Genomic DNA, 15,520 nt, shown 5'->3' with positions numbered 1-15,520 from the left:
CATCCCTGATTGTCTGCTTCTGCAGTCCCACTTTTCACTGTTTATCTTTGGGTTGTTTGATCCTACCCCCAATGAGGTTATTCAAATGTGATTGCTACCCTGCTTTCTGCTTCCAATTGTGGTCTTTCCTTATGGTACCCAAGGAATTGGGCATGCCTGTCCCTATTTGATAACTTCATAAATTATTAATTCATGAGATTTCTGTTATGAATTCTTTTTTTTTAACCCTTACCTTCTGACTTGGAATGAATACTGTGTATTGGTTCCAAGGCAGAAGAGTGGTAAGGGCTAGGCAATGGGGGTTAAGTGACTTGCCCAGGGTCACACAGCTGGGAAGTGTCTGAGGCCAGATTTGAACCATACCTATATGTTACAGGGTTTTGTTTTTTGTTTTTTTTTTTTTCTCAGTTTTCTCAATGGGATGAGAAGTCAAGGGTAGGGGAAAGTTAATACCAAGAAAAAACAAAAAAAGAAAAAAACCCCCAAAGCCATTATAATAGTTTTTTAACTTTTATTTATTTAAAATAAAATTTTAAATAATGCAGAAAATAGAAAATAGTTCCAAAGGAAGCAGAGAAGCCGGAGTTTTGAAAACAACATGCAAAATTTATTATGTGCTTTAAAAAGAAGTGGTATGACCCAGAGTTTCAGACAGAATCCTATTTTATGTGTGTATGAAAATGATCTCTCTCAATTTTGAAAGATTTAAGAACTGATCAGTGCAATGAGCAAATAATTCTAGAATACCAAGGCCTACCTCCTGACCAAGAAGATCAAGGTACAGAATTAGACATATTTTGATACATGGCCAATGTAGGAAGGTTTTATTTGACTATGCATATTTGTGTAATTCCTGTTCCAAGGCTCATTGACATGGGACATTCTCCTTGGTGGAGATGAATGCCCTATCCTGTGATGAGGGGCAGGGTGGAATTGGTGAGGGGCTCTAGCCTTTGGGATATCTTTGGGTACTCTTCAATTTCCTTTTGGGAACTTTTCAGTCAGCAGTCTCCATTGGGTACTCTCAAGCTTTGATTCATTTTGTTTGATCTTGGCTTCCAGCTTTGGGTTGCTAAAGGAAGAGACTTTGGGAAGACATGAAGAGGAGCTGGAATATCCTTATTCCCAGCTTGCTACTCTAGAGACTTCAGGGAGTTTGCCCCTAAGTGATAACGAGATAATGATCAAGGACTTTCTCTCTCTCTGTCTCTCTCTGTCTCTCTGTCTCTCTGTCTCTCTGTCTCTCTGTCTCTCTCTCTCTCTCTCTCTCTTATCTTTTCTTTGCTATGATTTAGATAGTTTTTTTTATTTACTATTCATGTTCATTGTGGAACTGGTATTAGGAGGGAAAAGGGTCCTCTTTTCCCAGAAATGACAAAATGATCAGAATTTAGATGAAATACAATAATTTAAACTATATAAACAATATTTAAGGAAGCAGATAGAAACATTTCTAGTCTAATACCTCTACTCTCTGGGATGACTAGAGTGGTGCCTAGTCCGAATTTCTTACTTTCCCTTTTGGCTGGAATGAAAGTGTCTCTTGGAGATTGATGAGGGGAGAAGGGGCCAGAGACTAACCACCTTCCATGCCATGAACAAGGACAGCCCACTTGACATAGGTGGGCCACACAACACATGTGGGACCCTCTATTTTCTTTGCTATATTTGTTACAAGAGCTTTCCTTTTTCTTTTCCCTGTGGGGAGGTAGGGCAAGAATGAGAAAAAATAAATTGTTGTCAATTAAAAATAATTTAATTTTAAAATAAAGAGCCTATGAGATGAAGAGAAGGGGAGATTAGGGAGCTCATCTTTAAAAATGGCCTCAGGCCAGAGATAGGATAACAAAGGCAATCTAGCTTTTCCACTGAGTTCTCCCAACCCAACCTTTTAAACAACTTCTTTAAAATGTATCAAAACAAATTTTGAGCTGGATAACCAAAAAGGTTATAATATCTTACTTTTCTCATCTCAAGACAGCTTAGAAAGATAGAAAAGAGAGGTCTTCCAACACTGAGCCAAAGAAATTATGATCTTTTGGGGCTTCCTGTAAGATTAGGCCCAGTTCCTTTGAGCCTAGGGTATGGGAGCATAGGGCCACAGTTATACTGGCATACAAAATCTGGCCAAAACAAGTTCCATCCTTCAAAAGTTAACATAAAACAAAATTACAGTTGCAAAATAATTAACAATTTGCTTTATTTCAAGACCCATTCAAATAAATCTTTCCAATCAAAGAGAAACTCACAATTTTGCCAAACCTCAAAAACACTGCATACTCGGACATGGAAGCAAGCAAGGAAAAAGTAGCATGGGCTGTGGATTCTGGAGGCAGTGGATACAGCAGCAGCAGTGGCAACACTACAAATCTTAAGGGTAGTGAAGGTATTAAACACCTGGTCAGAAAGATATCATAGGGCATCTTTGTGCTAGCTCTAGGTTCTAGTCTTTATGCCATTTAGCAGCTTCTTCACCTATTACCTAGCTCTGGATTGCATTCCCAGGGTAGAGAGGAGTGATTACATTCTTCAGGTAACAAGGAGTAAAGGTCCTATCTGGGTTATGACCAGAGCAACAACTAGGAAATTAATGATCAGAACTCTCCCTGGATCACATTTTCTTAAAAGCACTAAAAACCTAGGGGCTACCAAGTTTAGTCATAGAAGCTCAGACTTTCCTCCTCCAGAGGTGAGCAGGGCCCAAGTCTAAAGTCAAGAAATAGGTTAAAAAATAATGAAATTATGGTGACAGGGAAGACACAAAGTCAGGAGATGAGGACTTGAAAACATGCATTTGCAAAGCCTCCAAGGGGGAAGAAAAGCAGATTAGACACAGGTACAACAAGAATTACCAGAAGAGGTAAAGTGACATTTTTAAAAACAAACCAAAAAGAAGATTTTAAAAAATCAAGTAAGAGCAGCAGAGGAAAAATTAGGAAAAGAATTGAAAGCAATGTAAGAAAATGATGAGAGTTTTGGTAAAAGAAGTATAAAACCTTACTGAAGAAAATAACTCTTTAAAAATTAGAAATGGTCAAGTGGAAGCTAATAACTCCATGAGAAATCAAGAAACAATAAAATAAAGTAAAAATATTGAAAAAATAGAAAAGTGAAATATCACAATGAGAAAAGATGGCAAAGAGATAATTTTTAAAAAAAATCCTTACTTGCTATCTTAGAATTCATATTAAGTATTGGCTCCAAAGCAGAAGAGTAGGAGGGGCTATGCAATTGGGGTTAAATATCTTGCTAAGGGTCACAGAGCTAGGATATGTCTGAGGCCACATTTGATCCCAGGACCTTCCATTTCTAGGCCTGGCTATCCACTGAGCCACTTAGTTGCCCTGAGGAAAGATAATTTAAGAATTATTGGACTGGGGGCAACTGGGAGAGACAGGAGGTCCTAGGTTCAGATCTGGTCTCAGATACTTTCTAGCTGTGTGACCCTGGGCAAATCACTTAATCCCCATTGCCTAGCCCTTACCATTCTTCTACCTTGGAACCAATACACAGTATTGATTCTAAGACAGAAGATAAGGGTTTAAAATTTAAAAATAATAATTATTAGACTACCTGAAACTCATTATAAAAAATTAGACAGCAATTTCAAGAAACTATTAAGGAAAATTATCCAGATACTATAGAACCAGAGGGCAAATTGAAAGAATTCACTGATCATCTCCTGAAAAAGATACCATAATGAAGATTCCCAAGACTATCAAATTCAAGAACTTTGAGGTCAAGAAGAAAGTACTGCAAGCAGTCAAAAAGAAACAATTCAAATACTATGGAACCACAGTCAGAATCACATAAGTTCTAGTATCTATAACTTCAAAGGAACAGAGGACTTGGAATATTCTGGAAGGCAAGAAAGCTAGGATTACAACCAAGAATAATCTATCCATAAAAATTGAGTATAACCCTATGGGTAGTGTGTGTGTGTGTGTGTGTGTGTACTTAATGAAACAAAAGATTTCTAAGCACTCCAGATTAAAATGCCAGAGCTGAACAGAAAATCTGATATTCAAACATAAGACTAAAGAGAAGGTAAACATGAAAGAGAAATTATGAAGGACTTAATAGGGTTAAACTGTTTACATTCCTATATGGGAAGATGATACATATAATGCTTAAGCTTATCATTGTTAGGTAGTTAGAAAAAGTCTATATAAACCGAGGGCATGTGTACAAATCTATTATGTTAGGATAATCTCAAAAAGAGAATTGAAGGGTGAGAAAGTGGGATGTGTTAGAAGTGGGAAGGAAGAAGAAAAATAAGAAAATTATTTCATATGAAAACATACAGTGAATGAGTGGACGGGAAAATGGAATTGGGGGAGTGAACAAAGCTTGAAACTAAATCATCTGAACTGATTGAAAGAGGGAGTAGTACACACATACACACACACACACACACACACACACACACACACACACACACATACTGTCATAGGTGCTGATGTGCTGATAATGAGATGGATCAAAGGCCTCTGATGATAGGAGGGCCTGAAGCTGAGTGAGAGTGGGAATCCCTAGATGAACACCAGGGAGTGGTAGTGAACACCAAGACCCCTTAGGAATATTTGTAACTCAACTAAACACCCAGCTCCAACACAACAGTGTCCCAGGAATAAGTGATCAGATAAGAAGCTGCTGGGTTAGATCACGCAGCTTCTTTGATTGCTTCTTCTGGCTTCAAAGCTGATGGATAACGCTAGTGACTGCGGCTTAGCTTTAGTTTGAGCAATCCCTCTTCTCTCAGGTACCCAAGGATATGACTAATGATCCTTAGGGCAATGATGACATCCACCTAAGTAAGTTTAACATTTAATAACAACAAAATTAGGGAAGGGAAACAGGGCTGAAGGGAAGAGGTGTAAGGAAAGCTTGGCTAAAACTACTGATGATCCCGTGTTATCAATTCAAGGTAGTCAGGTCTGAGATGATCAGCTGGAGAGGTTTGTCCCCTCCGTGGCAACCAGATTGTTTTATGGAACTGATGTTGCTTCTTCCTTGATGATCAATTGACTAGGATATATAGTATGGCTTCACACAGCAGTTGAGGATGTGGTAGTGAATAGAATTGGATGCAGGTAGCCTGGCTTGATTTGACCTACCCAAGATCCCAGCCAACCTTCCACCCTTCTCCTTCTCCAAACTGAGAGAGCTTCTTGTTCAAAATTCTGCTTTTTATGGTCTCCTTCTCCAAACTGAGAGAGCTTCTTGTTCAAAATTCTGCTTTTTATAGTCTCTCAGTAACTGCCTTTCCTTTGCTGGCTCATGGCAGGCTAGGTTGGTTGCAAGTTCTAAACAGCTAAGTGTCAGTCATCCTGCTCTCCATTTTTCAAAATGGAATTGGGGAGTGGACAAAGCTTGAAACTGACTCATCTGAACTGGTTGAAAGAGGGAGCAGCACACACACACACACACACACACACACACACACACACACACACACACACAGACACCTGGGTGTGGAATTCATCTTACCCAGTAGGGAAGCAGTAGGAAAAGAAACTAAAAGAAAGGATGCAAGTGGTAAGGGGGAGGATATCTTAAGGGAGGCAATGATCAAAAGGTAAACAAATATTGAGTAGGGGACTGGGTAAAAAAAAGAGAAGGAAAAATAGAAGAGAGTAAGATAGAGGGAAATACACAGTTAGCAGTTCTAACATAAATGTGATAAACTCAACCATAAAATGGAAGTGAATAGCAGAATAGATTAGAAACCAGAATTCAATAATATGTTATTTACAAAAGACACACACACAGAGTTAAAATAAGGAGCTGGAACAGAATCTATTATGCTTCAGCAGAAGAAAAAAAGACAGGGAGAGCAATTATGATCTCAGACAAAGCAAAATTAAAAAATAGATCTAATTAAAAGAGAGATTCAGGGAAACTATATTTTGCTAAAAGATACTTTATTTGTTTTTTGTTTTTTAAACCCTTAACTTCTGTGTATTGGCTCTTAGGTTGAAGAGTGGTAAGGATGGGCAATGGGGGTCAAGTGACTTGCCCAGGGTCACATGGCTGGGAAGGGTCTGAAGCCAGATTTGAACCCAGGACCTCCCATCTCTAGGCCTGACTCTCAATCCACTGAGTTACACAACTGCCCCCTAAAAGATACTTTAGAAAATGAAGTGGTATCAATACCAAGTACATATGCAACAAATGGCATAGTATCTTATTTCTTGAAGTAAAAGTAAAATGAGTTACAGGGGAAATAGTAAAACTATACTAATGGGGGACCTCAATTTACTACCCTCATATCTAGATAACTTTAACCATAAAATAAGCAGTGAAGTTAAGGAGATGAATAGAATTTTAGAAAAGTTAGATGTCACAAATCTCTAGAGAATATTGAATGAGAATAGAAAGGAGTATAGTAGGGTGCCTATATCCTCAGGGAGTGCATTATGGGACCTACCAAGGATGGCTGAAACTTTATATATAAGTGAACACTTGCTACCCCCATATATAACATAATTTTCTTGTATATACATACATATAATAAAGTTTAATTCATAAATACCCAGTAAGACATTGTCAACATTAAATATAGTAATAATAAAGTGAATTGTACATTATTATGAAATATTATACAATAGTCCCCCTTATCCACAGGGGATATGCACCCCTGGTGGAAGCCTGAAACCACAGAGAGTTCTAGATTTAACTTTTAACACCTATGTTAATTTTACTGAGGGAACAAAACTATTACTGCTTGAAGATGATATGATGATATGCTTAGAAAAGTTTAGAGTCAATTAAAAAAGTTTGTCAAACCAATCAACAACTTTATCAAAGTTGTAGGATTTAAAAAATTATCAGCATTTCTATATATTACTGACAAAACCCAGCGGGAAAAAATAGGAACAGAAATTCCATCAAAATAACTGCAAACTATATAAAATACTTCGGAGTCTACCTGCCAAGACATATACATGAGAACTATATGTACACAATTATAAAAGACTTTTCATACAAATAAAGACAGATCTAAACAACTGGAGAAATATTAATTACTTATAGGTAGGCTGAGCCAATATAATAAAAGGACTAAACTATTTAAATTAATTTACCTATTCACTACCATATCAAACTTCCAAAGAATTATTTTGTAAAAATAGAAAAAAATAATAATAAAATTCATTTAGAGGAAGAAAAGATCAAGAACATCTAGGGAATAAATGAAGAAAAAAAGTGAAGGAAGGTAGGTAACAATACCAGATCTCAAACTATACTCAAAAATGATAATTATCAAAACAATCTGGTACTGAATAAAAAAACAGTGGTTGATCAGTGGAACAGATTAAGCACACAATATACAGAAGTAAATGACCACAGTAACTTAGTGTTTGATAAACTCAGAGATCCAAGCTATTGACTTGTAATTTGAAAAAAAAATTATACTAGGAAAACTAGAAAATAGTCTGGCAGAAATTAGGCATAGACTAACAGCTCACACCATGTACTAAGATAAGCTCAAAATGGGCACATGGTTTAGACATAAAGGGTAATATCATAGCAAATTAAAGGAACATGGAAAAAAAATTACCTCTCGCATCTATGGATAAAGCAAGAGTTCATAGCCAAACAAAGGATAGAGAGCATCATGGGAAGTAAAATAGATACTTTTGATTAAATTTATAAGGTTTTACACAACAAAAGCAATGCAGCAAAATTAGAAGGAAAAGAGGAAACTGGAGAAAAAAATTTAACAGCAAGTTTCTTTAATGATTCTCATTCCTCAAATATTTAGGGAACTGAGCCAAATTTATAAAAAATTAGAGCCATTCCCCAAATGATAAATGGTCTAAGGATATGAACAGGCAGTTTTTAAAAGAAGAAATCAAAGCTATCAATAGTCATATGAAAAATACTCTAACTTACTAATAATTAGAGAAATAAAAATTAAAACAACTCTGAAGTACCACCTCACATCTATTGGCTAACATGACAGAATACGCTGAAGGAGATACTTAGCTACTTTGGTCAAAACAATGATCCATGAAAACTCCAGAGATCTCATGATGAAAAATGTTATTCACTTTCTAGGGAGAACTAAAGCACATTTCCTTTCACTTTATCTTCTTGACTTCCTCCCCACTCAGCAACATGGCTAATTTGAAAATATGTTTTGTATGACTTCTTGCTTATAATAGATATTCTATTTCTTGTCTTCTCAATGGGAGGAGCAGGGGAAGGAAGGAAGGAGAAAATTTATAACCGAAAGTAAAAACCCCACATTTTTTTAATGACCTCATCTTTTTTTTCAGTGAAGTATGAGGTAAATTGTCAGCTGAGAATAATGCAGAGAGAGGGAGCTGTGGAGAGTTAGAAAAGAAAATAGATCAACAAACATTTATTAAATGTTTACTATGTGTTAGGCACAACAGTGCCTGCCCTCAAGGACCTTACAATCTAATGGAAGAAAACAATACAAAAAAGGAAATGGAAAAGAGTTGTGGGAGAACATGGTAAAGAAGTTAGTTGTCAAAGTACAAAATTAGTTCAGCCAGGTAAGGAGTGAGGAGAAAAGGGGAGATCTTGAGAGACTAGGTGGATTGTAATGTCCTCAACAGGTATAGAGAAGTTTGGAAGTGGGTTTGGAGAGAAAGGTAAGGATTTCAGTTTTGGATATGTTTGATTTAGGATTTCTGTTGGACAATTTGAAAGACAGTTGGAAATGCAAGGTTGAAGGCCAGAAGAGAAGTTAGGGCATGACTGGTCAACCAGCATAGAATTGATGAGATCACCAAAGGAAGGAGCATGGAAAGAAAGGGGGGAGGGGAGGGAAACCAGGGCAGAGCCTGGTGGGACACTTATGGTAATCGGGCTTGACCTGGATGAGGATCCAATGATGGAGACTAAGAAGGAGCAGTCTAGATAGGCAGGAGAAGAATCAGTATTTTGAAAACCTAGAGAGAAGAAAGTATCAAGGAGGAGAGTGTGATCAACAGTGTCAAAGGCTGCAGAGAAGGTGGAAGACAATGAAGACTGAGAAACTGGATTTGAGATCATTTGTCATTTTAGAGAGAGCAGTGTTGGTGGAATGATAAAGTTGGAAGCCAGATTGGAAAGAGTTAAAAAGAGAGTGAGAAGAGAGAAAGCAGAGACACCTACTGTAGATGGCCTTTTCAAGGAGGTTAGACACAAAGGGCAGAAGCAACATAGCAGGGAAGGAAGATCAAGCAAGGGCTTTTTTTCTCAGGATGGGGAAGACGGGGATGTGGTTGTAGGTAGTAGGAAATGAGCCGATTGATCGAGAGAGACTGAAAATAATTGATAGAGTGAAGATAATGGAGGGGGACAATCTGTTGGAGGAGATGGGAAAGAAATTGGATTATTGGAGCAGGTAGAAGGACTATTTTTGGTAAGGAGTCCAAGGCTACCTCACCCTGTCAGTGTGGGAGAAGGCATATGAGTGATTAAAAGGAGAAGAGATAATAGGAAGTCACTAAAGATTTTTGAGCTGGGAAGTGACAAGTCAGACCTGTATTTTAGGAAGATTATTTTCTGAGTTATGTCAAAGAGGAGAAATTAGACCAAAGAAGGCCATGGTTAGGAGACTATTGTAATGTTCCAAGTTGGAGACGATAAAGTCTTGAACTAGGGTGCTGGCAGTGTGAATGAAGGGTGAAAAGAAGCAGAAAAATTCCATAGGTAGAAATCATTGATTTTGGTGACTGGGTTGGGGAGTGAGGAAGAAGAGATGAGGGTAGGGAAGCAACACTGATGAATTCAAGATTACAAACCAGCTGCCATAATCCGTTTATGTCCATATTATTTGCTCACCTTCAGCATAGTTTCATTGTCTTCTCCATTTTACCTCATCCTCTTTAAACTTCCTGTAGACATCCCCAGGACATCCTGAGGAAATTCTATTTCCTCAACTTCCTACATCAGGTCTCCTTTTAGCTTGAAATCTATAATCCTGTGATCTATAATCACACACAGGCACAGCTACACCTTAGACTCTACCGTCACCTCCAAGGCTCTACACCAGTGATGGGCAAACTTTTTAAAGAGGGGCCCAAAGGAACTCTTTCGAAGTTTCATTGTATTGTATCCTCCTCATTATATTTGTCAGATTAGGAATAATGTCGAGTGGCCGGAGAGAGCATTTCAGGGGGCTGCATCTGGCCCGAGGGCCATAGTTTGCCCATCACTGTTCTAAACAATCAAATTCTGCTCTAACAGTGTTTTGGAACCTTCTGTTTCTCCAGTTCTCTCATGTACCAGAAACCTGTTCTTTAGCCCCATGGCAACCTCTAGTCTCTTGGTACTTTCCTATCTGGTCTGGAACCCCGGGCCAACCATTTCAACAATTAACTGATACCCCAGAATTTTTCATCACCTCTGACCTTTTAGTTCCTGCTCTTTTCTCAGCCCCTGTTTAACGCCCCTTATCTAATTTCTATGCTTCTGGACTACTAAGCAAAGTTCAGAAAAGCCCCCAAATTCATACTGAATTCATCCACTACAAATTTATTCTAAATAATTTCAACTGGGCACTGGCTGCTCCTTGTTAAGCCTTTTTACTGATCTTTTCTTTGACATCCACACATTTCCCACAATTTTTCAAAACTGGGTTCAAATTTTGGCCTTGCCACTTTTTTGTGTGATCTTTGTTAAGTCACCCAATCTCACCAGGCTTGTTTCCTCAGCTATAGAACCTCACTATCCTCTTCATTCACCCTCTCTTTCCCTCTTACCTTTGAGGATTAGGCATCCTTACTCCTTATTGGAAATAACACCTCCCTGTGATCCTTGTTGCCTACTCTGGGCCCTCCATCAGTCGGCCTTTCCCTCTATGGCCTCTTTTTTTTTTTTTTTTAAACCCTTACCTTCCATCTTGGTGTCAATACTGTGTATTGGCTCCAAGGCAGAAGAGTGGTAAGGGTAGGACATGGGGGTCAAGTGACTTGCCTAGGGTCACACAGCTGGGAAGTGTCTGAGGCCAGATTTGAACCTAGGATCTCCTGTCTCTAGGCCTGGCTCTCAATCCACTGAGCTACCCAGCTGCCCCTGTCTATGACATCTTCAATCTTCTCTCCTTACCAGTGTATACACACACACACACACACACACACACACACACACACACACACACACGTCCCCCACTCTCTTGGTCTCACTACCTATCTGAGATCCTGGCTTTTCTCTCCTCCACTTTGCTGTTACACTCCTAGGAAAGATGCCTCCTTCTGGCTTAAATCCTTACCATCTATAGCTGAAACTCCTCTCTCGGAGGTCAATAATAAATTGATCACTAATCCAAATAAGGCTTCTCTCAGTCCTCATTATTTAGCCTTTCCAGAGCTTTCTGACCCTGTGGACTACACTTCTTTCTTGGCACTCCCCTCTCCGTTGGCATTTGGGATTTCTGTGCAATATGGTTTCTCATCTAAGCTCTGTGATTCATTTTCCTCCATCAACTTCCCCCCCAAACCTGTGACCACTTTAAGTTACTAGTAAACCTGGGGAAAACCTCAAGTACCCTAAGTTAGGGATTGGGACTGGAGCTATGATTTTGTTTGGGAACATCTCCAAATATAGTCTTGGAGAATTGCCTAGAGCACCAGGAGGTTAAGTGACTCGCTTAGGGTGACACAGCTGCTCTATTCCAGAGGAGGAACTTGAAGCTAACTGGGTCTTCCTGGCTTCAAAGCTAGATCGATCCAACTAGGGAGAACTCACCGTAAGCCCTTACCTCCTCTCTTAGAGTCGGTATCGAGTTCATGGCAGAAGAGAGATAAGGGCTAGGCATTTGGGGTTAAGGGACATGCCCAGGGTCACACAGCTATAAAAATGGTATCTCTTTAAAAAAATGGTTTTCGTTATTTTGAACCTGACAAGAACCAAAAGAATATTTCCACATAAAAACAAAAGGAAAAAAAGACTCCAAATGTAACTTACTCCCATTTCCAATAGCTTTAAGTATATATTCTACTTAGGCACTTGTTAGTTCCAAAGCTATCTCCCTAATCTGTTGCCCTCAAATCTTCTGATCTCTTCAGTATATTTTCCTTAAATCCTGCATTAATGCTATTTCTTCTCTTTTTGATATTTCTCTCACTGTCCCATCTCTTCTCCCCACTCCCTCTAAAAGCCCTCTTTATCCTACTTAAGAAAAACATCCACATTAGACAGCCAAAAATTCTACTTCTCTAAATCAATAATCCAGGGTTCCCTCCTCACCAGACCCTTCAATGTAAATGTTTCTCAAGGCTTGACCTAGATAATCTGATCCACTCCCACTATTTCAAATTCCATCTCTATGTGGTTCTATCTTGGTATGTCTAGCCCTACTTTTCTCCTGATATCTAGATCCATATTTCTAACTGCCCTTTGGACAGTGTCACCAACTATCACTCCACACTCAACAGGTCCAAAGCAGAACTCGGTATCTTTCTCCCCTCCTCAACTCCCGCCTCTTCTGAATCCCTTTCATGATGTCAAGGGTACCATCTTGAAGTCGGCTAGTTTCAGAGCTTCGGTGTTATCTTCAACTCTGCAGCCTCCCTCACAACCAATCAGTTGCCAGAACTTATTTCTACCTCTTCAATGTGTCCCCTTCTCTCAATTCACTTGGGCACTAACCCTAGTTGATGCACTTCTCAACTGGATTATGGCCATGGCCTTCTAGTTGCCCTCCCTGACTTAAATGCCTCTCCTCTCCTCCCTCTCCTTCCCATTCAGTTACCAGTGATTTTCCTGAAGCCAGTCAGTAAGCTAGTGTGTATTATGCAGCTACTATGTACTAGGCACTGTTCTTATTGCCCCCGACACAAAGAAAATTAAAGGGAGCCCCTGCATCACAAGCAGGTCACAGTCTAAAGGGAGAGATAACATACAAATAGTTATGTGCAAACAGGATATACAGGGTTTCCCCAAAGAGTCTTGCCCACCCCCCAGCTATTCAAAAACAGATGTTATTTCCCCAGTTATATGTAAAAACAATTTTCAACATATGTTCTCCAAAATTATAAGATCCAAATTGTCTCCCTCCCTCCCTCCCGTCCTTTCCTCTCCCCTCCCAGAGATGGTAAGCAATTTGATCTGGGTTATCCATGGATGATCATGCAAAACTGACTTCTATAGGGGCAGCTGGGTAGCTCAGTGGAGTGAGAGTCAGGCCTAGAGACAGGAGGTCCTAGGTTCAAACCCGGCCTCAGCCACTTCCCAGCTGTGTGACCCTGGGCAAGTCACTTGACCCCCATTGCCCACCCTTACCACTCTTCCACCTATGAGACAATACACCGTAGTACAAGGGTTAAAAAAAAAACAACTGACTTCTACAGTGTTTATTGTTGTAAGGGTAAGTTGTAGATAATTTCAGGAGGCAAGAAGATCTATAAGGACAGGGAAGGGCTTCTTGGAGAAGGTGGAATTTTAGCAAAGACTTGAAGGAAGGCAGGGAAAGCAGTAAGTGGAGATTAGGAGGGAGGGCATCCCAGGGATGGAGAAGAGCCCATGAAAACCCTTGGAGTTGGGAGATTGAGTGTGCCATGCAAGGAAGAGCCAGGAAGCCCCTGCATCACAGAGAATGGGTATAAGGAGACCAGAAGGGTGAGAAGGGGCCAGGTGATGAAGACCTTTAAAAGCGAATCAGGACTTTATTTTTTTATCTTGGAGTTGATAGGGAAACAAAGGGGTTGATTGAATAGGTAGGTGGAGGGGATGTGGTGATATGATCTGACCTATGTTTTGCAAAGATCAGTTTGACAATGGAGTCAAATATGGATTAGAATGGGAGAGATTCAAGGCAAGCAGATCCAGGAGGAGCTCACTTTCTTTTTTCTTTTTTATATTTTTCAATATTTTTTCCCAATTACATAATAACAATTTCTCAACATGTTTGAGACACAATCCAAATTGTGTCTCTCCCCCCTTCTCAGAGGTGGTAAGCAATATGATCTGGGTTACACATGTGTGATCATGCAAAATTTATTTCTATATTGTTTACTGTTGCAAGAGAATACCCATATAAAATCAAAACCTGAAAATAAAAACTCAAATAAACTAAAGTGAAAAATAATATACTTTGTAAAGATACTTTCTTCTACCAGTTACATGTAATAACAATTTTCCACAAGTTTTCTGAAGTTATATGAACCAAATTGCCTTCCTCCCTCTCCTCCCACCTCCCAGAGATTATAAGTCATTCAATCTGGGTTATACAGATATTATCATGCAAAACACATTTCCATATTATTCATTTTTGTAAAAGAATAGTTATATAAAACCAAAACCCGAAAATAAAAACCCAAATAAACTGAAGTAAGAAATTGTATGTTTTCAGTTGCATTCCAACTACAACAGTTCTTTGTCATGAGTCCCTCAGAACTGCCCTGGATCATTGTATTGCTGAGAGTAGCTAAGTCTTTCACAGCTGACCATTGTGCATTATTGCTGTTGCTGTGTACAGTGTTCTCAGTTCTGCTTATTTCACTTTGCATCAGTTCGTGTAGATCTTTCCAAAATCATCCTGCTCATCATTTCTTTCTTTTCTTTTCTTTTTTTTTTAAACCTTTGTACTTCGGTGTATTGTCTCATAGGTGGAAGATTGGTAAGGGTGGGCAATGGGGGTCAAGTGACTTGCCCAGGGTCACACAGCTGGGAAGTGGCTGAGGCCGGGTTTGAACCTAGGACCTCCTGTCTCTAGGCCTGACTCTCACTCCACTGAGCTACCCAGCTGCCCCGTGCTCATCATTTCTTACAGTACAATAGTATTCCATTACCATCATATACCAGTTTGTTCAGCCATTCCACAATTGATGGCCATCCCTCCTCAATTTCTAATTCTTTGCCACCACAAAAAGAGTAGCTATAAATATTTTTGATTATATAGGTCCCATTTTTTTTTCTGATCTCCTTGGGATATAGACCCAGTAGTGGTATTAGAGGATCAAAGGCGTCTGTATAGTTTTATAGTCCTTTGGGCCAAGTTCCAAATTGCCCTTCATAATGGTGCAATCAAGTTCACAACTCCACCAGCAATGCATTAGTGTCTCAATTCTGCCACGTTCTCTTCAACATTTATCATTTTCTGTTACTGTCATATTGGCCAATCTAATGGCTGTGAGGTGGTACCTCAGAGTCATTTTATTTTACATTTCTCTAATCGAGGGTAATTTAGAACATTTTTTCATACTGATAGTTATGATTTCTCCATCTGAAAACTGCTTGTTCATATCCTTTGTTGACTGGGGAATGACTCAGTAACCTATATAGTTGAGAAATGAGAACTCTATGAGAGAAATTTGCTGTAAAATTTTTCCTCCAGTTTCTTGTTTTCCTTCTAATCTTGTTTCTCTAATTTGGTTATGGTAACACCCTTTATGCCTAAACCATATACTCTTTTTGACCTTATCTTGATATAGGGCTGTGATGATGACTCTATGGCACATATGCCAAAAAAAGGCACACAGAGCCCTCTCTGTGGGCATGCCTGCAGCCTTTTTTTTTTTCTTGGTTCCAAGGCAGAAGAGCAGTAAGGGCTAGACAATGG

The sequence above is a fragment of the Gracilinanus agilis genome, chromosome 1 (assembly GCF_016433145.1).
Source record: "Gracilinanus agilis isolate LMUSP501 chromosome 1, AgileGrace, whole genome shotgun sequence".
Taxonomy (NCBI): domain Eukaryota; kingdom Metazoa; phylum Chordata; class Mammalia; order Didelphimorphia; family Didelphidae; genus Gracilinanus; species Gracilinanus agilis.
Note: the sequence above shows the minus strand (reverse complement) of the source record.